The 22,702-nt window shown below is 33.6% G+C and overlaps 1 protein-coding gene and 1 long non-coding RNA gene across 5 annotated transcripts in view; both read left to right on the top strand.

Annotated features, from left to right (window-relative positions):
• The first annotated feature begins 11,395 nt into the window (after positions 1 to 11,395).
• On the top strand, positions 11,396 to 17,247 carry LOC136805119 (uncharacterized). The gene is made up of 8 exons (XR_010846340.1): positions 11,396 to 11,502; positions 11,657 to 11,744; positions 14,183 to 14,238; positions 14,355 to 14,400; positions 14,877 to 14,953; positions 16,160 to 16,280; positions 16,483 to 16,782; positions 17,128 to 17,247. It is a non-coding gene; the product is annotated as an uncharacterized lncRNA (long non-coding RNA).
• A 353-nt stretch (positions 17,248 to 17,600) lies between these two features.
• Positions 17,601 to 22,702, top strand: part of LOC136805117 (DNA methyltransferase 1-associated protein 1-like) — a 43,704-nt gene continuing 38,602 nt past the window's right edge. For 3 of the 4 annotated variants that reach the window (XM_067061676.1, XM_067061678.1, XM_067061675.1), the window contains exons 1-2: positions 17,633 to 17,706; positions 18,056 to 18,141. The gene's annotated coding sequence lies outside the window, so the exon portion shown is untranslated. Of the gene's footprint in view, positions 17,707 to 18,055; positions 18,142 to 22,702 lie in introns of all 4 variants that reach the window. The other variant, XM_067061679.1, reaches the window with a different exon arrangement.

Below are 22,702 nucleotides of genomic sequence, written 5' to 3'. Positions count from 1 at the left end.
TCTAATAAAATAAAAAATTTATGTGCAAAACATAAGAAATGAGTCATATTTTAAAATTATACCGTATTGTAAAATATTGTAAAAATTCTTTAACGCATAATTTGTCTTACTTCAATTTATTTTACCATTGTAAATATCGATACAATAATGAAGTAATAAAACACAGCTTACCGAACTACGACCTTTCTCAGTTTAAAGGGACATTGCGGGAGTTTTAACAATAGAAGCCTTTCGTTTTTAAGAATCGGTAGATTGTGTTTTGTGTATTTTACAGACCAGCGCGCTTTATACTAAAGCCTAGGTCTGCAGATTATATTATTCATTTTCCAGCCACTGAGATACAACCTGCGGATTATTTTTATAATATTTTTCAAGATGTCGGCAAGAACATGTGTATTTCTCTGTGGTTTCTTTCACTTTAATTTAATGGTCTAGTAGTTGTCTTTTATTTTACCAATTTCTTTGGGAATGTATGGAGTTGAAAGGAGACTTATCAAAGTTGATGTCTGCGAAGTTTCGATCCATGATTTTAAGTATTTCGTTAGCAATCATAAAGATTTCTGTAATGCAATGCATATTATTTGGATTTCATAGAAATATAAAATAGGTGTTTGATCTTCCCTTGGCTTCCACTACTAAGAACTTTGTACTCTTTACAATGTGGATTATTATGCTTTTTAAATTGGAAATTGTAACTATAACTTAGCTTTATAATCTCATGCAGGATAGGCTCTTCTTTTTCTTTTCCCACAAGAACACTTTTCTGAGCATTTGACAACCCTTGTTTTGCAGGGACATCCTTTTCTGAGATTGTAATCTTTTCTACAACAGGTATTTTTACAATTGCAAAATAAATCATCCATTTTTCTTTTCCTTCTTCTTCTGTCTGCTTTCTGTCATAATAACAAAGACGTATTTGCTAAAAAATGGTCAAAAATATCATTAGATTTCAGTAAGTATTACGTAATCGTAGCGCACTTACCGTTGTGTCTTTTTTCATTTTTATAATAGAGTTCTTTTTTATAATTTCAATTTTCAGCTGCGGGGGAGAGAGCAATGAAATCGATTACCTCGACGTTCGAATATTTGCAATAAACCCGGGGGGGGGGCATCTAAAACGTAAAGCGACCCACCGGACGTTTGACGATATAGGGAAACTTTTTGGGGACATTTTTTGGGAGTTCAGGAAGTGCATTTTAATGGTCAAGTATCCCATTTTAAAGCAAAATTTTTTTGGCAAGGGCATTACTCTTTACAAGAGCGATAGAGAAACACACCAGCACCCCCGTCCAGAGAAATAAAAAAGTAAAACAAAAACAAAATTACAAGAAATGAATGAAAGATTTTTTATTTTGTTGGAAATGTTTCTCTGTGAATGAAAATATTACTTCGTTAGCTAATATTACAAGAAAGATTGGAACGATTCATATGCAAAAGGCTTCCTGCGACTTTTCGCCCAAAGGAAAGTCTACCATGTTTGTTATGGTTTTTCTGTTTTCCCACGTGACTTTTGTTTTGATTTTGTATGTTTTGTTTTGACTTGAAACCGCTACAATGTTCACATCACAACTCCCGCAATGTCCCTTTAATCCAACAATACCAATTCATATAGGAGACAACAATCACTGTTGAAATTGAAAATACATGGTGCCTTAAGTCGTGCTTAAATGGAACAGAAGAATTTAAAGAGATGGAAAAACAGTTTCTTGAAAACAATGGAAAAACGGCTCGCCATTTACCAGGGCAAGAGCCATTAAGGGAGTTTATGTCGAGTTAATAGGTTTCTTTTGTTTTCACTCTAAAAAATCTACACAATTAGCGTGTGGTGACAAAACTCTTTTGTTTCAAGCCTGATTATGTGCAAACTTTTTAGGGCTTATATTATACTGTTTATACTGATACAACCACAGCCACAGGAAAAAATTTTCGATTTACAAGGTTGGAAATTTCAAGTTTTCTTAGTTGGAAGAAAGATAAAATCCAATGGAAAATCCAACCTGGAAATGTGGGACATTCTCCAAGGTTGGAAATTTTGCATTTTCCCTTGCTTGGAACTTTCAAAAATCCAGGTTGAAAAAAGTCTTTCTATCATTCAGTCAGGTCCGCGCAGCGCCCACCCTGCCCTTCCTAAATCAGGCGGTGCCGAAGCCACCTAAAAGAAATGAGAGACTCTAAGCTATTCAACGGACTATAAACGAGCTTCAAATTCCTTCTAGATCCGGAGATATAAGCCTTTAAAGTTTGATAGAATCTGGATTGGTCGGCACAGCGTCGGTATATGATTTTGACCTGTTCTTTTTACGGTATTCCAGACCGGGGTTTTTTATACGGACTATGATTTCAAAAAGGTTTAAAACTATTTTTTGATACTTCTTTTTTATTATGTTTTACCATAGTATAAGAAAGCCGCGGCTGGAATGATGACGCTATTGTTTTTGTCGTAAATGGATGTCTCCGTGGTTTATAAGAACTAAGTCGAAGGTAACAAAATCCTTAACCTTAAAAGTGTTCATAATATTTAATTGAAGAACAACTACTTTTCAAGTTTCAAATTTTTCTCACTATCCTCTCTCTTTACCTTATTTGAAGTATATTTTTATAAATTCCAAATAAATCTTTATAAATTTAGGACCAAATAAAACACATTTTATTAAAAGAACTAATTCTCAAATGCTAAACTTTGAATGCTTTCTGTCACCTCAATACTGTTGTTTTTCGAATGGAATTTTCACAGAATGCAGCTTGAATATTTATTTACTAATACCAGTAACAATTTTTCAGAATAATCAGGAAGGCATTTCAAGGCACTCAATTTTCTTCAAGTTCTTAAAGCACTGACATTCTGACGTTCTAGTACTTTTAAACCAAGTCTTTTCTTTTACTTTGATGTTATGAATGCGTGAATTATCAAGAGATTTGTGTTTATGAGCAAAATTACGTCTAACGAGGTAGTTTGTTAAAAGTCAAATTAAATTGACAATGGAAATTGTCACCGAACCATAAAAAAATTTGTTCTTACGACATACAGGGTGTCCCTAATAAAAGTATCGAGTTTGAACATGCGATTGAGTAGAAAGTTTTAAGTGTGTATTCACAAAATTGTATTTTAAGCTCTCCCTCTTTTTTCTTTCTCGTTACGTAACAATATGTGATGGAGAACGTTCTTATATTTTAGCGATAACACACACAAACTTTTTTACTCAATCGCATGTTCAAACTCGATACTTTTATTAGGGACACCCTGTAGATAGAACAACAGAAATTCAGCTGTACTCATTCCAGCCGCGGATTTCTTATACTATGGTTTTACAGCCTGCTCTACCAAACTAAATGAATGCAGATAGCTAAGAAGTTAAGAATGTCCCCCCCTTCCTACCCAGAGTAGAGTCATCTTTTACCTCACTACATCCTGAGAACTCCACCATCGCACCTTAGAATATAGTTCCGACATGCCAGGATCTTTCCCTGACTTACTTTAACCCCTTAACTCGATTGCCTTCCTAACTCGAACAAGTTTTCTCGTTCCTGAAAAGATATTTTCCCTTCTAATATTCTCTCAAACGTGCAAAAAGTGTTCGATAACGGGTAAATGATTCAGTTTGATTTACACGTATGTAAGAAAAGAAAACTGAAATACTTAACTGAAAAAAAAAAAATTTAATTTTGAGGCTCAGCATTAGTAAATCTAGTTGTGTACCTTCAGGTACCTTACTTAGTATGATATTTGATACAAGATGACTCGCTCTATTGTATTACATCGACGATATTCAATTCTGGTTGAGGCTTGCCACATTCTTACATGAACCGGTTAAGTTGTTCACAACTTTACACAACCTTGGCAACGATCCATCGTACAAAGGATTGCCACAAAATCCAAGAGCTCTCAACACCGCTACCAATCGAAAGAAAATCAACAAATTAACAGGGAAAGTTCTACAACAAGACAAACTTGGTCTTTTCGTACCACCTCCAAACGGGTACGCTACATATTCGAGTAACTTCGACGTAACTTTATTGTGCATACTCATACAAAGCTTTGCGATCACCCCGGCACCTCTAAATGGTTGGAACGACAAAAATCCTCTTTTTTTCCTACTCATGATTTAAGTATCGCAGTAGCGTTCATGATTCGTGTACAGGATTATTTGCGTAACTTCATTCATCACACGAACCCTGACACAATCACGCAAGCATTTTCCAATCGTAGTGACAGGAAGAGGAAAGAAATATTAATAATCCCGGTTTCAATTTCCAGCACAACTCTCTTGTTCTTCGTTATAATAATGTTACAAAAGCGTTGAAACAATGGGCTGTTCCATTAAAAAACCATAGTGGATGAACCTTTTCATGTCAAAAAGAATTATTGAAAATGTGCGGATACTCCAGCTGGAAAATGGAAAAATTTACAAAAATACCCTTGGAAAAATCCTTTTGTTGCCTTAAAATTGAAGTTGTACGAAATAAAATATGTCTTTTACCCCCTGGAAAATTAAGAAAAACTTTTAACCCCCTTGGAAAAATGAAAAAAACATCCCCTGGAAATTTTTCTTGGATTACCCCCTGCAAATTTTCGTCCTGTATGGATATAAAATGGAATGGCCCAATGTAAATTAAGTTAAAACTTTGAAAAATAGAATCAAAACCATTCAGCAAAAGCCAGCAGGTATGATGGCACTCTAAATTAATTTTAAACGATTTCATCTTTTTATTGCAGCTTTCTGAGATAGGGTATACGGGGGTTTGTCATAATTTCAGGTCAAAATTGGAAGGTGAAAAATGGTTAGATATCAAGAAAGAATTGTAAGGGATCGGAAGATGCAGTGTGGTCAAACATATCAAGGAAAAAACTCGAACAACCAAAGGTAATTTCAACTTGCGAGGTTTTGTTCGTAAAAAAGTGGGACTGGTCTTAAACTCCTTCAAAGTGTTCTGGATATTTATCATTCAATTTCTAAACGGATCGCTTATTGCATTGTTTCACTTTTCACTTACAATTAATTCTCAAGAATTGACCGAAGATTTTTTCATGGTCTTGAAGTAGAAATTACCACACACAGCACTTTCAATTAATGTTTATAAAACTTAATACTTTACCCAGGTCGACCTTGCAATAACACTGTTCCGGTCCTCTTGACATTTCTTAAGTAATCCCTCAGTTGTAGGTTTTTTTTGCCCTGTTACTTGATCTTTTGCCTTGCAAGGAATAGGTTTGGGGTTGTGATACAGGGGTGTATTGAAATCAAATCAGATGGTTAGCATATTGCGCTTTGGTTGGTTGTGTTTCGGGGCCCTTTGCGTTAGGGATATTCGAGAACTTTGCAGAAGTCATTAGCATATTGTTCAACACTTAGGTGAATGAATTGCAAAGGTTGTTAAGATGGCTTTGTAAGATTCGGAATTAAGAAGAATGCTGATTTCACCGATAACTGGATGTAAATCTTTCATATTATTCTCGATATTATTTTTTAATCGTTGAACCTAAAATAACCTTTATTTAGCTAATTCTTCAGATAAAAAAAACACAAGAACCCAAGAAATTAGGACAAAACCCAAGTAAATAAAAATGACAAGGTTTCGTTGAGACAGACTTTCACACTTTTATTTAGATTAATGCAATGCAATGCAATGGTTTCAAACCCAGGAACAAATGAAATCTGACGTTTTGTTTTTTGGATTACGTAATCTTACGCGTTCGAAAACCAGCCAATGTCAGGGTATTATCTAGCACTATCAGTAAACATCAAAAAGCTGATAATACGCAGAGAACGAGGTTGTCACTACTCTAACCATTGGACCATCGCAACTGATGCCTTGTCGAATGGTTCAAGCTAGTTTAACTGACCCTAACTTATCTATCAGGTATTCGACCGGTGACTTGCTAAATCAGGTCTTCGGCTGTTAACTCAAGTCTTCGGCCGTTAACTCAAGTCTTCGGCCGTTGATTCAGGTCTTCAACTGTTAATTCAGGTCTTCGGCAGTTAATTCAGGACTTCGAACGTTAAGTCAGGTCTGCGCCCGCTGACGGAAATAAAATTTGCAGTGGTGCTTCCTTGATGAAAATGCTACGACTCTCAATTCAAATATTTTTGACTCGAGAATTCTTTCAGAATATTTTTTTTCAAAATCTGAAAATTTAATTTTTTCTATCAATTTAAATGAAAAGACATTTGGTAAAACACTACCAAAAATTTTGCGTCTAGTCTAAGAAACTCTTTGACGGGAAATGAAGCCACTTATTTCCCTTGTGGTTTTATTAATTATGGAAATGTCACTTTAATTTAATTGAAATAATAGACAGACCTATGTTATGATTCTCTATCACTGACTCTTTTTACAAAGCATTGATGATATTTTTTAGTTGTGTTTTCGTGTTTTCAACGACGGGAATAAAAATATCAACTTTGAACTTCATCCAAGATCTTGGATGGTCGTCATGGTTACTTTTGTCTTCGTTGATTGCGCACTGAACAGAATCTCGATTCTTCGGGACAGCGTCAATATATGATTTTGACCTGTGCTATTCACGGTAATACTTTTAGGGACGAAACTTTTGCGGACAGAAACCTTCGCGATTTTTGCGATTTTTGATAAAGTATTTCACGAAACTTATAAACGCTGAATTCGTTTCAAAAGTAAAATTCGCGAAAGTTAAATTCACGAAATTTCGCTACTTTGCAACCTTGCGAAAGTTTCTGCCTGTGACGTTAAAAAATCGAATGTTTGGGGCCCGAAATCCTAAACGTGGTTGACGCCTAGTAAAGGCTAAAAAAAATTCACAAATTGTTTTTTTTTTGTCAACGACGGACGATAATATCGTCAAAAATGGTCCAATAAGGCTCAGAATATAGCCTGGGGGAGTGGAAGTCTAATTATTTTTCTTCTTCGTAATTTTTTCCGAAAATCACAATGGATGACTTATCATTTTCTATTTTGAATGAAAACCAAGTACTAACTCTTAGTGATTCGAATGATCCAGACGCTAACTTTTATGAAAATATTTCTCTTGAAACTTCTTTTTTGACCGTTAGTGAGACTAAATATAAGCTCACACAGCTAGATCAAAAATTTTCCATACTTAATATAAATATCAGAAGTATTTCCAAAAACTTTGAAGATTTTAAATGCTTAATTCAAGAACTTAATTTCAATTTTAAAATTATTTGCATCACAGAAACTTGGTGTAAAAAGGATGAAGCAGAAAGCGAAGAAAATGTAAACAAAAAAAGCTTCTCTAAATTCTCTCTACCGGGTTATAAAGTTTTACATCAATCAAGATCACATGAATTACGAAAAAAAGGTGGTGGTGTTTGTATATTTGTGCATGAATCTTTAAATTATAACCGTAAAAAAGACCTCAGTGTGAATGATAACGATTGTGAAATCTTAACAATAGAAATCTTAAACAAATTTTCACGTAATATTGCAGTTTCTTGTGTATATAGACAACCCTCTGGTAATTTAAAAAAATTTAAACAACACTTAAAAAATCACTTAAACAATAATAGCTTAAACAATAAAAGTGTTTACTTAGCGGGTGACTTTAATCTAAACCTTCTTCATTGCGAATCTAATAAACATGTTAAAAATTTTGTAAATACTCTTCTTCAACATAATTTGGTACCAACAATTAACAAACCAACACGAGTTACACGAAAAACTACAACGCTAATTGACAACATTATTACCAATGACTTTTTCGGTAATTTTACAGGAATTATTAAAACAGACGTTTCTGATCATTTTCCAAATTTTCTGATTTGTGAAAAAGATCTCGAACTTCAAAAACCTGAGACAACTATTTTTAAACGCTTTACTGACAACAAATCGACAAAGGAATTTTGTGACAATCTACGAGCTCTAAACTGGGAACTTGTTACAGAGACTGACCATGCCGAACATTCCTTTCACGCTTTCAATGAAATGTTTACAAGATGTTATAAAAGAACATTTCCAAAGAAAGAGATCACAATTCACCCAAAATCGATCAAATTTCCTTGGATGACACCTGGATTGGTAAAATCTTCTAAGCGTAAACAAAAGCTATACGACAAGTATTTACGATATAAGACCTTTAAAAATGAAAAGAAATATTTAGCTTACAAAAAGGTTTTTGAAAAGATTAGAAAAAGAGTCAAAAAGAGCTATTACTCAAATCGCATTAACAAATCTCAAGGAAATTCAAAACAAACCTGGAACATCTTAAAAGCTATCATTGGAAAAGCCAATGTGCCTAACAAATTTCCAAAGCAATTAAATTACAAAGATAATATCTACAAAACAAAACGAGATATGGCTGAAATCTTTAATGAATTTTTCTCTTCGATTGGAAAAAACCTTGCATCAAAAATACCGGCATCTAATCGTGATGTCTTGTCTTATCTAGATAGCTATGAAACCTCGATGGAATCTAATCCACTAACTTTTGATGAACTGACAAAGCTTTTAATTCGCTTCAATCCAACAAAAGTCCAGGGATCGATGAAATTGATGTTAACGTTGTGATAAAAACTTATAATATCATAAAACCTATTCTTTTACATATTTTTGACCTTTCTCTCAAACAAGGAATCTTTCCTAATGATATGAAAATTGCGAAAGTAACTCCAGTTTTCAAAAGTGGAGATAAAAACGATCCAGGTAATTATAGACCAATTTCAGTTTTACCATGTTTCTCAAAAATACTAGAAAAAATTATGTATAACAGACTTTACAATTATCTCAAAGAACATGATATTCTTTACAACAAACAATTTGGTTTTCAACAAAAACACTCGACAGAACATGCACTATTAGAACTAATTAATGAAATTTCTGATTCTTTTGAAGCAGATAAATACACTATTGGTGTCTTCATTGACCTTTCAAAAGCATTTGATACTGTTGACCATGACATACTAATCTCAAAACTTGAACAATACGGGATAACAGGTACCAACTTAGACTGGTTTAAGAACTATTTAACTGGACGTAAACAATGTGTAGCATATGACGATTTGACAACGACGACAAAAAAGATTGTCTGTGGGGTTCCTCAGGGATCAATTTTAGGACCATTACTATTTTTAATATACGTGAACGATCTACACAAAACATCTAAACTACTTGACTTTATACTGTTTGCTGACGACACTAACCTATTTTTCTCTAGTAAGAACATAAAAACACTTTTCGAAATTGTAAATAACGAACTAAATCTCATTAATGAATGGTTTAGAGTCAATAAACTATCCTTAAACGTCAAAAAGACTAAATACATACTTTTTTGTAAACATAATAAAATTGATGACTTACCTCTAAAACTACCGACATTGACCATTAACAACACTGAAATAAAACGAGTTTACGATACAAGCTTTCTTGGGGTTATTATTGACGAATCTTTAAACTGGAATAAACATATAGCAAACGTCGAAAATAAAATTGCTAAAAATCTAGGAATATTTTATAAAGCTAAGCAAGTGTTGGAACTTGACTCACTTAAAAAACTTTATTTTGCATTTATACATAGCTATCTAAATTATTGTAATATAATATGGGGTAGTACTTTTAAAACCGCCCTTAAAAAGCTTTTCAGTAAACAGAAGCATGCACTACGTATCATGTTTGGTGTAAACAAATTTAGTTCGGTTACCTGTCGCTTTAAAGAGATAGGTGCGCTTAATGTTTATCAGCTAAATATTTACCAAACAATTGCATTTATGCAAAGCGTCAAAACTAAAACTTGTCCAGATTTATTTACAGATAAATTTCCTGAAATCAATCACAAGTATCGAACGCGGTATTCGAGAAATGCATTTAAAATACAAGATGCTAGATTGAAGGCCAAGAGATTCGCTATTAACTATAGAGGGCCTTTTATGTGGAATAATATTTTAAACAATGACTTAAAGGAAACATGTACAAAAAAGTCAAAGCTTGTTTCTTAAAATCTGTCAAAAACTACATTATCAATCTAGACATTGAAAAATATTATTAAAAGTTTAAATACTGTAAATAATTTTGTGGAAAATTCATTTCACTTTTATTTTTTTCCGTAAATTTAAATGTACATAAATAAACATCGCTGAAAAAGGGGATGGGTGAAAAGACAGTGATGTCTTCTTTTATCTCCTGCGAATGTTTTTAGCTCTTAGGACTTTTTTATTTTAAATCACTATCATTAATATTTTCATCGTGTATACTTTTTAGGCAAAGTTATTATCGCAAAGATTTATATAAAAAAAAAAAAAAAAAAAAAAAAAAAAAAAAGTCTATAAACGCGTGCCAAATTGAATTATCCAAATATATTTACGAATTAATTCCCTTGACCTTGAGAACGGACCGAGTCCCAAACATGTCCGAAAAAATCTAAATATAATAGCCGTATTCATTGTCACCGTCCAACATTACATTTAAATTTAAGAGGTAACCCAAAATCAACCTTCTCGCCGAACTTTAAATTTCGAAAAACGTGAAAAAAAGCTTAATTCTCAAAATAGTTTGACCATGACTTTTATTATCGAGTGATGTAATCTTACAAATTATTCATATAAGAGAAAATACAAAAGATTACATGATATTTTACTCGAAATCTAGAGTAGAGGTAAATTTTAGTTTCAATCTGTCATTCGTGTAAAAACCAGGCGGGCCGCTCAAGACCGCGCAACTTTGGTAGGATTTGTTGACTTCAAATCCTACAACAAATCCTACAAAGGCAATCTATACTTTCTAAACCTCGACCTCGACCCTGACCTTCGAAAAAGGCCAATCCTCGACCCTTGGATGGAAAATCCGACCTTCGACCAAAATACAATAAAAAGCCGACCCTGTCTGGGTAAAAAAACGCTTTAGTAGCTTTTATAAGAATTTTTTGGATGAATATTCCATAAAAAAAGGGGGGGGTTTCATGATTGGCGGAGGAGCGGAATCGGCCCTTTTTTCGGACAGAGTGGCGGAATTCGGCGAAAATTTAGATGGAATTACGGAAATTGGGTTCTCTGACGGTGACGGAAAATTGGAAAATTTTAGTGCGGAAAAAAATTTGCGGAATTTCGGAATTGGTAAAAGATATTCAAAATTTGCGGAATTTTCGACAAAAATATTGAATTTCAAAGGAATTTTCGGTGACGGAATTTTGGTTCAATTTAAGACGGTTTGACGTTGACGCATGAGAGATTATATTATCTTCCACTCTCAGTAAAACGTAAACTAAAAGTAGATTAGATGATACGACGAGGTAAGAGGTTTTCGGAAGATTCGGCGAACATAGCCTAATTTGCAATAGTTCCTGACTGAAGAAGAGTTTGGTACAGGCTAGCCGCAGCCTAACAACCGGGTTAAATACCGGATTACAGCATAGTCACAAGATTACAGGCGTTTGGAATTCGAAATTCAAAATGGTGTCAGTCAACTGCTGCTCATGTGGGACTGCACACGTGAGACAGAGTGAAGAGGTCAAAACATGGTGAGAACGCATTCTGCCATGCTACTAAACCAAACTTGAATTACAGACAACAGAAGAAGGTAAATAATTATCAAACATTTTTCAATTTGTGAATTTTAAAAACCTTATTTGTTTTCCCTACCTGCATGATTTTTTTGTGGAATTTTATGTTCTTTTAAACATCATCTAACAGAAAAGAATGTATAAAAGTAAATGATATTTTTTCTGTTACAGATTTGTGGATTATGTTCAGTTCGAATGTAATTCAAGGTGGTATTTCAAGGTGGTATTTCTTGATACAAATCATGAAGCTAAAGTAAAAGTAAGTAAAAACACTTTGTAATGAATTCTTTTCCCAGTCTTCTTTCTTGGGAGGTCATCAGTAGTCCGACAATTTCTAGTCCAACAGTAAGTGCCCGTCGTTGGATTTGACGAAAGCGTCAATATTCCAACGGGTTGGTCTAAAAAGCAGGGTAGCCAATTGGGGTAGCCAATTGGGCTAGGTTATGGGGTACCTAAATATTTTACAGACCAGAATAGAAATACCGAAAATGAATGCATAGAACCACATTTTACTGACCAGGGAGCATGAATCTGATTGATACTTAGATTGATCATGTATGATTCCAAAGATAAACAAAGATATAAATTAACGCGTGTTATAGCCTGGGAATCCATGCTATGATTTCTTCTTTGATAAACTGATGGCGAAATGTATAGCATGGTATGGGTTGAGAGTTTGAATTTCTCAGATCCTAATAACGGTTGAAAACATAGCCAATCAAATTTTGTTATTCTTTTACTGGTCACACTTTCTTAGAGAAAGCGCAATTTTCGAAATTTGGTTTTTATTTTAGTAAGTGAGGACAGCGCTAAATTCGAATTTCCCACTGTAAAAAATGTGAGTCCAATATTGGACTCACAGCTCAAACCCGTCTTGTGTACATCAAATTATAAAAAAACACACGACGGGTCTCCTGTCTACGCGTGTTAATGCACGAGGAGTAAGAAATAGAGCTTCATTGTAATAGAGCTATTTAAAAAGACCTTTTGTACCTATTATAAGCTGCCTTATTTAAAAATTTTGAAAGGAATTAATTGTTTGAAACATCTAAATATGATTTGAATTAAACAATAGATTCAATAACAAAGGATTGTTAAGATATGACAAGAGTAGAGATCATATGGCCCAAAGGCGATTCCAAAGCTATTATCATCGAATTACAGCTTCACGGAAATAACAATTAAAAACATAAATAAAATCTAAATCTAAAAAATTAAAAACTGTTTTGTATATATTTTTTATTCGGGTCTGTAAATTACGAACGAAAGCCAAGAAGGAAGACAAAATGGCGCCAGGTCTCTTGAGAAGTAACAAAGTTCAGTACCTTTGGAAAAAAGGCTATTGTGGCTGAAGTTCGAAAGGAATTTTAAATTTTATTACATGGAATCATTAACAAGATGTTGTAATAGTTATTTCCACATTAAACAGGTTTCAGATTTCAAAAGTTTAGGCAAAAAGAGGTACCCCATAACCTAGCCCAATTGGCTACCCCATTGGCTACCCTGCTTTTTAGACCAACCCATATTCCAACAACAATTTTGTCCGACAACGAGTAAAAAAAAACAACATAAACCGAAATATGAATCGCCAAAGTGGAGGAGCTTATAGAAATTCACAGTTCTGATTTGAGGTTGGGCCCCTAAACCCGATTTTCTTAAATTTTGGGAAGCTTATTAGGATTAGGCTTTCAAGAGTCAAGAAATTGGATTTGGCTGTTTTTACGATTCTTTTTTTATTTGGTGGGAGGGGGAGGCTGGAATTCAAAGTTTGAGATTTACAACCCTTTTATACCATAATTCTGAACATGCATAAAGGGACCCTTAAAGCTGGTGTATTCTTATTGCTATAAATTATCTTTACACAAATTTGATTGGTCTTTTATTTCAAATTATGTCGCCAAAATGAACCTTTATAATATTATGTCAATGAAAAATATTTAGTTTTCCGACAAAAGTGGCGTCAGAAAAAAAGACTTCTAAATTGTAAATTTATTTATAGATTCAGACTATTTTACTGTCGGACTAGAAAGTGTCGGACTAGTGACATGCATCCCCTTTCTCAGTTTTTTTAATTATTTATTTTGTACTATAAGTTTAAGTTAATTACATTCAAAAAGATAACAGAAAGAGAAAAAAGATCGGTAAGACGAGCAGAAATTAAAATTACTTAAATGAAGATGGGTGTTTACAGCCAAAATCATTAATCGGCTAGTTTGTAACTTGGGTCACAGGGCACGGTGTACGGGTCATAGGGCACGGTGTACCGGTCATAGGGCACAGGGCACGGGGCACTGGAATACAAATTACAGACCGGAGAATGATATCATGACATATAATTTTTAACACGTACTACATAACACAATAGTAATAGTATAAGTATGTCTGAAACAATTATAAACAAATATTATTATTATGAAGATCATAAAATATAAGGCCTCTGAACCAATTTACAGCAAAATGTTTTTTCATACTCAAGAAGATGCTAATTATGTGACTGAATATAGATTAACATGTTTTAAAATAATTGCAAGTTAGTGGTCTTAGAGATATGAGTACAATTACATTATTTTAAAAAGAATCATTGAAAAACCTTTTTTCTGGGTACTAGACGTACAACAAAATGTCTTTACATGATACATGTATGCAAATTGGTATGTTATCCTACTACTCGTGACATTGATTATTTTTGTTATTTAGACCAGACTTCCAAGGCTCTTGCAGAAAGCTTGTGCAAACAAGATCACTACCTGAAGGTGGGATATTATTTAGAATTCACAAATTTAAAATTTCACTTCAGCTGAAGTTTCAATTTCTCTCCAAGTACGAGATTATATACAAAACTTTTAACCTCTTATACTTTCTGTTTCAGATCATCCTATATGTCATTTGTCGATAATCAAATCAACACAAGTCAGGTAATTATTATTAAAGTCATTTCTATTTTGATAACATTGGTAAATAGAGTTGCAAAAAGACACTATAGCTTATATGTACAGTCTGTCTATTGTTTTCAAGGGCCCATGGCCAACTGGATCCACTTTACATGTTGATTCACCCTTCTTGCTGGAAAATCAGAGTTTAAAATTGCTTAACATGTTCAGCTGGCTCATGTTATAAGTTAAATCAATTTCAACCTAACAAACAGACCCTAAATAGATTTCCAAGTATCAAAGCTCAGGGTTTAGTCAAGTGTAGGTGGGTTTAAAGGACGTTGATATTTGCATCACACGTGCTGTTTTGTTTTGGAGGGTTTGGTATGTTATTTATCATTGTGCAAAACCTTGAATTTTTTTTCAATTTTGACTTGCCACTGAGGTATGTTTTCTTTGAAATTGCAGCTAATACAAACTGAGGTGGTGGTAATAAGTAATAATTTTAATTTATATTATAGCAAAGACGAAGATCACGACTCTATAGCGCCGCTATGAAGACTTCAGCTAAGAAGTCAGAAAAGATGAAATCAAATTTGTAAGTGTAAATCGTCATCAATAATTACTTTTGACTCAAATTCTAATTATTCAATTCATAGCGGGCCCACTATACAATTATTTCAGCTTGGCCACTCCTTGACCTCATCTGAAAATTAGCTAGGTTATAATAAATCTCAATCACAGACCTCTATAGATATGCTTCCTATATATCTACATATCTATAAGAAACTCTATTCACTAGAGGATTAGCAGATGCCTAGGTGATGAAATGTATTGTTAAAAATTTGCTACACTTCGTGCTTTTAACCACAGACTTCGCCTTAACGGCTTTTTCATAAATAGTGAGTTCATAAGTTACGCTGGTTTATGAAGAAACGTTGGAATGAATCCGTTGTACCTTTACAGTAAGCCTCACAGTGGGTGCATTTACACATTCCTGGCATCTGACACTATCATAATTAGTTGCCAGGAGAGTTTTCATTTGCTGGCTCTATTCCCAATTGGGTCGGAAGCTAAGTTTATTGAGATTTGGCTGTTTTACCAGAGGAATGTAAAGAGATGGATAAACCTGGAAAAACAGCTTCTTGAAAACAATGGAAAAACGGCTCATCATATACCAGGTCTCTTGCCCTTAAGGGAGTTTATGTCAAGTAAATAGGTTTCTTTTGTTGCCGCTATAAAAAATCTGCATCATTAGCGTGTTGTGACAAAATTCTTTTGTTTCAAGCCTGATTATGCCCAAACTTTTAGGGCTTATATTTTGGGTACACCTATCCTATACGAAAAGGTACCTATATCTTCTTGCTCAGAATTTCCTAGCGATTCTACTGATATAACCGCATCATGATATGGAAAGCTAGAGCTCAAGAAAATTATAACTTAATCTTGATTTTACTCGACTTCTGACAGTTTTACAAGAACCAATTTAATATCATTGCGTTAAGAATTTCTTTTGCTATACATTGGTTAAAATATTGCTCCTTATTCTTAAAAATTGAACTAGTAATCGGCAAAAAAGGAAAAACAAATTTTCATTTTTATCTTCAAATCATGTAGAAACCGTCCAATTTGTATGGCGAGCCGTCTTTTCTGGACTTTAATTTAATGACCTAATCAACGTTTTTACAATAGAATTTTCAATAGAAGTGATCGTTGAACTTTGAGTAATCAGAAAAGCTGTTTCCATCTCTTTATATTCCTCTGGTTTTACCTTATTTTATAAGATTTCCCTTTTTTTCTACAGGTTAAAAAGATATTCCGATTAGAAATGCAAAGAAGTCATTATTTCGAGTCCGTTCCTGTTTCGTCTCAAGTATGAACCAACACTTCACACTTCAACACTAACAGTTTTTGAGAAGAAAAAGGTAAAACATAATTTAGCATAATTCAAGCAAAAATGGCTACTTCATTAATCAGCATTAAATCTTTCAATGATAAAAAAAGAATGTTTTGTTTTCAATTGTTTTTTTTGCAGCTCTGCTATTTGAAATTTGCTTTACTAATTTTATAAAATCTTCAAACATTTTATACCAGAATTTTGACGCATCCCTTTCATCACTGTTTTAGTTTCATTTGCAATGCCCTTGAAGAAGTAGTTAACAGATGAATAACTTGTCCGTCATTGTCAAGTTCCTGGGGAAGCATTATGATGTTGAATGGTTTTTGATCCAATAATATTTGACTTCTAGCGAAATAAAAAGGCTGCGAACATACCATTGTCTCCTGGTATTAACCAAGATCATCATCTTATTATTGAATCCTGGTCAATCACAACCTCGCACGGTTGCTAACCTTCAATTGCATATTGAGTTCCAATAAAAATGAAATGTAAAACCAAGAAAAAATCTTGCAAACAAATCTTTTCAGGTAATGGGCAACATTAATTTTTAGAATCGTGTTATTTGTTTTATTAATAAGAATAGAATGTTAAATTTTAAAGCAGCTGGATTATTTTCATCAAGAGAAATCGAGCACTCGTTGTAAAAAGGTACCATGAATCGTGATGATAAAATTCGAAATTCAAAAAATCAAAAATTTATTAAATCATATTTTGCTAAATGAAATCCTGTAATTCTTTGGAAAAAGGTTGAACAGCTTCTAGATTCCGACAAGAGAGAGAGTGCTGAACTTCCGCTGTATTTACGTTTCTTTTCTCCTTTCGCTTGCCTAACACAGCTTATAAATATTATGCCTTCTTTTCATTCATATTAGATTCGCTTTGGAACTTTAATCTTTGGTCAGAGACAATGCTTTAAGTTTACCTGCTGTAAGTATTTTCACTGCTATCTCTTTTCTATATATTTTGGTTTAAAGGTTTTGCTGACTCAGCTAGTATCGTAACATGTGCTGCAAAAAATCATTGATCCAAATAGTGTGTGATCGTGCCAACGAAGCCCATAAATAAACCATATTATATTCAGGTAAATTTCTCTACTGAGCCGTTTATGACATTCCCGAACCTTAGATAACAAAAACGCCTTACCAATCAGGTTTGTTTGTTTGGTCCTGGCAATGATATGTTTTTCAAAAAAACTAATCACAGGAATTCGTTTGATCGCGCGATCTTAATGCAAAATTGACTCTTTGAGAGAAGAATTAGCCTTTCATGAATAAATGGAGAACTGAAAACCTCATATTTTAGTTAATACATCGGTTTTTCAGTTCCTCTTAAAGATTATTAAAAGTTTAATCTATTTTGTTTTTTTCACTCCCAGACTCGTCAATATGGCCAATATGATCAATGCAAGCGATGATGAGCCATTGTTTATGTACGGCCCTATTGTAAGTTGGGTAAGTTTAGATGAATGGTTTCCAGGAATAGTCCATTGGCGATATTTTTCTTTCCTCTAAACCAAAATTTACAGTCCCTCTTGTTAATCCTCCTATCATTTTGAGCTTTGCCAACTGAACTATTGTCGGCAAACAGATCTGGTATCTGTTTTCATCCTTATTGTATTATCGCCATTTGAGATTTTTCAAATGTTCGGTAGAAAATAATATAATAAATATAATATTTATGACGTTTATGACGTTACCATGATAAAAGGATTTTAATAAGCAGATTTTTGTACTTCACCCCTTGCATAAAATGTAATGGAAAGAATTGACCTATTCAACGAAAGTATTTTGTAATTTTCAGGTAAATCTTGCTATATCTTGGATGATGTGACTTTGGTATGATCTTTGGTATGATGGCTGACTCGTATGCAAGCAATTCGTATTTTGGTATATTTTTCCTTTATTCTACAATATCACGTCAATTCTTTCATCATTGATCCGTTTCTTTAGGGACCGGTCCTAAAAGTTTACCTTTTCCTTTGGTTCACTAGAGAAAAGATCATTTTTCATATTACAAGCGGAGAGAAAGAACAGTTAATTGTTAGCTCTCTCTGTTATACTATGTGGTGAAGTGTATTTTCTTGCCTGATCGAGGATGGTTCTAAAACTATCTCCAGATGTGGAAGCGGTGAGAAGTGTTAACTGTACGTATGACATGTTATACTCTGCTTTTCTCGAGTGCTAGATGATTTTCCTCCTTGAAGTGCTATCACGGTGGTTGGTGCAACTTTGTAATAATTCCAAATGGTTCTTCTATAGCTTCATACTTTTTGTAAGTTTGCAATTGAAATGAACGACTTCGATTCTTTTCTTGTTAATTTGTTTTCGTAACAACTCGAAGAAAAACGTTGAGCGATGTTAAGGTTTATTTTATCCTAAGTAAAAAGGACTTAACATTCAGGATATGCACAGTTTCCTTCCGAAAATATTCATGGTTGTAGTTTGGATTATTTCTATTGGTAAAGCTCTTAAGTCAAAAAGCAGGCTGACTGTAAACCTTAAAACCCAAATACTTTAAAGAACATTCTCAGTACTTCACTCACTTTAGCAAAATGCCTAATTTGTCTAATAATTAAAATCCGCGGTTTGTGGAAAAAGTTTATCAAAAAACACGTGTTTTGCATTTATCCTTATTACACAATCAAAGTGAAATCATGAAGTTTTTCCAAATGAAACTTCAGCATTTTGTTCGGAATAAGGGTTTGTAGAACAGTCAATTTTAAGAATCTTTTCCTTTTCCTGTGGCTCTCTGCGTTATTCAATTCTCTTTTGGAGTATTTCGACTTTATCCAATCAAACTTGGAGACCTTTTCTATTGTATATAATCAGATTTATCCGCCGTGATCTTGATCTTGATTGATCTTCTTTGCTTTAATGAAACAAGCTATTACTTATTACTCGTACATCATCTTAAACTTGGCACATACATTCCCATTTCAATTATTTGAAAATAATTGACCACAATAAATGCTCTTTCCTGACAATGACTCCACAAGGAGTGATACTCTTCTTCTTCATTTTTCACATTCACTTTTTTGATTCTTTTTCAATAATCCTCACGAGTAGAAAAGTGCAGTTTATACTCATTACACTTCTAGTGCTTATATGTATGTACTTCAATCGTTTTTACCCAAATCATTTAGATCTTCTCTCTTGTCTCGTTGATTTTTCCTTTTTTGCTTTGGAGATATCGGTTTCCGGAGAAAACATGAATTATTTGAAAGAAAATTAAATTCTATTTACAAATAAATTTCACTTCAAAATCCTTACCAACACAATATTGGTTTTTTGAAACGTGTATTTGTCGGTACCAATTGATATATTAAAGGTTATAGAAGCAAAAGCACGTGGAAATCGTTATTAAAAGTATACCCTTTTGAACAAATGCCACATTACAAATGCTAGTTGGTTTAAACGCAGCCACTGCTTAATTTACTGCATGCCTAATCTTACACCATTTGTAATCACGATAAAGATAAGATGTACAATTTCAAACCGTTTTTGACTGTGCGTTGTCGAAACGGCTAGACAAGGAGTTGATTTTCTTCTTCTTCATTCCTAATCTTCATTTTTGGACCTACCTACCTTTAATTTGACCGTTGTCCGTTCGTCTGTTACAAGCTTTTCTCAGGATTGGCTCATTAGTTTTTTTTTATTGTTTGCTCAATGATACAAAATAGCAATGCCTGAAAAGTGACGGAGCCCGATTTTTGAAAAAAAATTTTGGGCGGCAAATTTCTGCAAATTTGGGCCAAAAACTACCTTAAAATGAGGTTTTTTGGACTTTGTGCAAAATTGCTTCATTAGTTTTTCCTGATTTTTGGCAGAAAGCTAGAGTGCAAGGTACCATAAAATGTGGCTGAAGTAACTTTTCTCGGAAAATTTTTTTTCGTCGTCAAATACGGATTTTCGCAAATTTGGGCCAAAAACTACCTAAAATAAGGTTTTTTGGACTTGGTGCAAAATTGCTTCATTAGTTTTTCTGATTTTTGGCAGAAAGCTAGAGTGCAAGGTACCCTAAAATGTGGCGGAGTAACTTTTCTCGGAAAATTTTTTTTCGTCGTAAAATACGGATTTTCGTTTTTTGGGGAAATTCCCTTTTACCATTTTCCTGTTAGCAGCTTTTCTCGGGATTGGCTCATTAGTTTTTTTTGATTTTTTGCACAATGATACAAAATAGCAATGCCTGAAAAGTGACGGAGCCCGATTTTTGAAAAAAAATTTTGGGGGGCAAATTTGGGCCAAAAACTACCTAAAAATAAGGTTTTTTGGACTTTGTGCAAAATTTTTATTGCTTTATTAGTTTTTCCTGATTTTTGGCAGAAAGATAGAGTGCAAGGCACCCTAAAATGTGGCTGAAGTAATTTTTCTCAGGAAATTTTTTTTCGTTGTAAAATACGGATTTTCGCAAGTTTGGGCCAAAAACTACCTAAAAATTATTTTTTTTGGACTTGGTGCAAAATTGCTTCATTAGTTTTTCCTGATTTTATGCATAAAGATGGAGGGCAAGGTTCTCTAAAAAGTGACTGAAGCAGTTTTTTTCGGAAAGTTTTTTTTGGCCGTAAAAATCGGATTTTCTTATTCGGGGAAATTCCCTTATATCATTTTTAGGGTAAAAGAGCATTTCTTGCGATTGGATTGATATTTTTTTCTTATTTTTTGTATAGTGGTAATTTGGGTAGAAAAGTGCCTAATGTTTGTTTTTTTTAGACTTTTTTGACTAATTTGAGCTCTGATACTCACAGTAATCTATTCAAACTGCTCACTACACTTTCTTATTCCCTTGCTATTTGTCCTATTTTTTTCTGATTTTGATCGACAGGTAGGTCCATTCAGCATGTTGCTTGCTGATTCTTTTTCAATAGTCTTCCTGAGCAGAAAATCTGATTCAATTCAAAAGATTTTTACTCTTTGTAAATTTACTGTCGAAATAGACTTCAATTGCTTGTACTCTCGGGTACCTAATAGCCGGGGGGGTTTGGAATAAGGGGGGGGGGAATAAAATAATATCCTGGGTGGAAAATTTTTGAAAAAGTGGCTAATACAGCAGAATTAGGACAAAAGAGGGAACTTTCAAAAACATTTTCCCAAAAATTAATAAGCGGGGCGGGGGGGTTGGAATAAGAATGTCCTGGGTGAAAAATTTCCGAAAAATTAATTAGCGGGGGGGGGGGGGGGACGGTTATTAGGTACCCAAGAGTACTTATGCCACTTTAAAATCTTCTCACTTTTGTCTCTTCACTTTTGGCTTTGAGGATTTCGGTATGTGGAGAAAAATGTAGTCCGTTTATCATTTGATTTGAAAATTAACATTTTTAGGCAATTGAGAAATATATTGATAATTTTGGATATCCTACTGTTTTTTCAGAATTTAAAGTTGGTGTTGAGAATCCTTATTTTACTACTTTCACTTTACTTCATTGGATATTTGTGAGGTATTTAGTGGCTTCTTGGCTATATCATGACTATTTTTGGGACCACTTTGATTTCTCATTGGATCCAGAAATTTTAAGATTGTAAGTCTTAAGTTTAGTGTTTAAACTCTACCTTCCAGAAGTCAATTAAAGTAATTAAAATCCTTTGTAGTGTTCAAAGTATTGCAGGGAAATTCCCTTTCATCAAATGTTATGTAATTCATTGTACAAAAAAATTACTACAACCTGCCTTCAAAAGTTGAAAGGTGAGCTAAAATCAAAACAATCTTATAGAAGTATAAAGTAGAGACTAATAAAGTTAAAATAAAATTCTTACCCTCCTCCTGCAAGAGGCTGGCCAAATCGAAAGACTTACCCATCAAATGTAAGCAATGTTTTTCCTTGAAAAATACGTGGAAAATTATCATGATATAAACAAGGTTTTCATTAACCCTTAAGCAAAGTTTTCGACACTGAAGCTAGTTGACTTGAAACGGTTATTTTGGCCTTCGAAGAAACCCTTTTTACTGATACGATCAGGTTATAAGCAACTAGACTTATAAAACCTTAAATACTCGAAAAAGGATTCTCGGTACATCACTCACTTTGGCAAGCTGCCTAACCCTAACAGAGAATCAAGAAATTTCTTACCTTTTTCCTTAATGAGGCTGACCAACTCGATGTTGATGCCGGTAAGAAACATTTTGTGTTTTTCCTTGAAACAAAACAATGTTTTCGTAAAGTCCTAACTCCTAGGCGACCTAAACGTCTTAAAATCTTCTGGGTTACTAACACCATGGAGGTAATAAAGATAGATGGAGAGTCAATGCCTTTTGTTCTATTCTCATTTATCATCGGAAGCAAACAGCTGTTTGGTTGCTTTGGGAATAAGATGATTAATTTTGGGTATACTCGTGGGAATATTTAAGTTCATAAAAAACTGAATAAAAAGATGTTGGATTTTTAACAACTCTATTGTGAGATAATAACTTTGTTGATCAAAATGAGAAAAAGCTTGCCGGAACAAGCACAAA

Source organism: Clytia hemisphaerica, unplaced genomic scaffold (assembly GCF_902728285.1).
Source record: "Clytia hemisphaerica strain Z4C2 unplaced genomic scaffold, Clytia hemisphaerica genome assembly, whole genome shotgun sequence".
Classification (NCBI taxonomy): domain Eukaryota; kingdom Metazoa; phylum Cnidaria; class Hydrozoa; order Leptothecata; family Clytiidae; genus Clytia; species Clytia hemisphaerica.
The sequence above is the reverse complement of the archived record's forward strand: the minus strand, read 5'-3'. Positions and strand labels throughout refer to the sequence as shown.